Below are 2452 nucleotides of genomic sequence, written 5' to 3'. Positions count from 1 at the left end.
CGATGATAGACAACGATCAACTCGAGTCAGGCTCTCAGGACCTTCTACGCAAATGTTGTTGGGAAGTGATGAAAAGTTTGAAGCACACATGATATACATCAAACGTCGTATTGATGCCTTCTAAAAAAAGAAGAACAAATAAATTGGACTGATGGAATATGATATCAGTATACATGACATACATACTATCAAGGCATGCGGATAGACCCCTTAGGTCTGAGGCATCCAGCATGTTCTATCCCAGTTGAAAAAAAATACACTTGTGAATTTGGAAATGAACAGAGACCGACCATAAAAAATATAAAGCTAGAACATTAGAAATGTCAACACAAGATAAGAGAGTCCGATCCTTTATATGGTCAGACTTGTGTGAGCCTAGCTATAGCTATGGGCTAGTGCATGGAGTGTGTGTGTGTGTGCACTCCATATGACATGAGCAATGGAAGCACCTGAATGGTGCTGCCCTAGATATAAAAATTGTAGGGCTGCCATTTTCAAAACAAATCACCCAAAGGAGGGGTATCACATATACGATCTCAATTGAGAATTTCTATTTTCAATACCGTACAGATAGTTTAATTCTTTTGTTGAAGAATTCATAAATTCAGAAGTTGATAGATCGACTGCTTGTCCACAAATGATATAAAAGGATAAGTACCACAAAGAAATATGAAAATTGCAACATCCTCATCTTAGAAGCTTGCACTTACCGGAGATCTATTTGTTCTATTGTCACTGCGATGGGACTATTTTCACAAAAATCTCTTTCAGATTTTCATCTTCTGTCATTTGTTCGAAAATCCTGTCAATGGAAATAAATTCTGGTGAAGAGCTCACTCCGCAGGCTGTGGCTCACTTGAAAACAACAATTTGGACATTTGCTCCTTCTTATCTTGTATATCATATTTGCCCTTGTCTTGTGTTCCTTCTGTGATTAGATTGTATGTATGGACAATCTTTTGCTGACCAATTTGGTATGCACGTCCAATAGTCTGCCTTTTGATAGAAGGGTTCCACACAACATTGAGGGGCACCACAAGTGACACTCCAAAGAGGGTGATACCTTTTCCACACATCTTGGTCGATGCAAGCATCACCTTGACCTTGCTCTCCATATCATTGAAGTCCACCATCAAGGCCTTGCGAGTTTTAACGGAGACATTTCCACCCATATACAGGAGCTCGTTGTGTTTAGTCCAGTGGAATTGTTTCCTCGGCTGTTCCGTGGCCAAGTCCAATGGTTCAAGAAACTGGCTAAACACACGCACTCGCTCTTTTAAAGTTTCTCCATTGGAATTTTCATCCTTGTTGAGTGCAATATGCTAGGAAGTAAGCAATAGTATCTTTGCCGAGTTCCTAACAAATAAGTACTTGGCAGAAATTAAAACTCCGGGTTGAGTCCGAGGAGTGAATCAATTTTTGGATATTTCTGCATGAACGCGATATTGGACATAATTTCTTAAGGATTTTTTTCTTAGAGTATTGTGTGATGTTGGCAAACATGTGCCCACAAATTTTAAAGCCTTTTTCGAGCTAATCTTCACCGTCGCGTTGGTGTCAAACCAGCCCGACAATGTTGCTCCAGGGCTGCCGACTTGCAGTAGATAGATCATCGCTTCGTCGAGCCGAGGTCAACCTAAGTGGATCATCACCTTGGTGAGCCGACCAAGAGTTCAGCATGGCGAAGGCTAAATCATCACCAATATAGTCGCCCCACGAATTACACGAGGCGGCCACACAATCATCGCCAACATATCACCTTGAACTTGCTCTCCATATCATTGAAGTCCACCATGATTGCCTTTCGAGTTTTAACGGAGACATTTCCATTCATATACAGGAGCTCGTTGTGTTTAGTCTAGTTGAACTGTTTCCTCGGCTGTTCCATGGCCAAGTCCAGTGGTTCAAGGTACTGGCTAAACACACGCACTCGCTCTTTTAAAGCTTATCCACTGGAATTTCTGCCTTTGTCGAGTGCAATATGTTAGGAAGTAAGCAATAGTATCTTTGCCGAGTTCCTACCAAAGAAGTACTCAACAGAAATTAAAACTCCGGGTTGAGTCCGAGGAGTGCATCAATTTTTGGATATTTCTGCATGAACGCGATATTGGACATACTTTCTTGAGGATTATTTTTCTTACAGTATTGTGTGCTGTTCTGAAACATGTGCCCATAAATTTTAAAGCCTTTTTCGAGGTAATCTTCACCATCGCGTTGGTGTCAAACCAGCCCGACAATGTTGCTCCAGGGCTGCCGACTTGCACTAGATAGATCATCGCTTTGTCGAGCCGAGGTCAACCTCATTGGATCATCACCTTGGTGAGCCGACCAAGATTTCGGCATGGCGAAGGCTAAATCATCACCAATATCATCTCCCCACGAATTACACGAGGCGACCACACTATCATCGCCACACAGTTACTTCATCAACCTAGGATCGACCGCATCACTA

The 2452-nt window shown here is 42.0% G+C and overlaps 1 pseudogene; it reads right to left on the bottom strand.

The window, feature by feature from the left end:
- Window positions 1-732: 732 nt before the first annotated feature.
- LOC119348550 lies at window positions 733-1795 on the bottom strand (annotated as a pseudogene).
- Between the last annotated feature and the right edge of the window lie 657 nt (window positions 1796-2452).

Source organism: Triticum dicoccoides, unplaced genomic scaffold, assembly GCF_002162155.2.
Source record: "Triticum dicoccoides isolate Atlit2015 ecotype Zavitan unplaced genomic scaffold, WEW_v2.0 scaffold96803, whole genome shotgun sequence".
NCBI classification, from domain to species: Eukaryota; Viridiplantae; Streptophyta; class Magnoliopsida; order Poales; family Poaceae; genus Triticum; species Triticum dicoccoides.
Note: the sequence above shows the minus strand (reverse complement) of the source record. Positions and strands in the feature narration are given on the sequence as shown.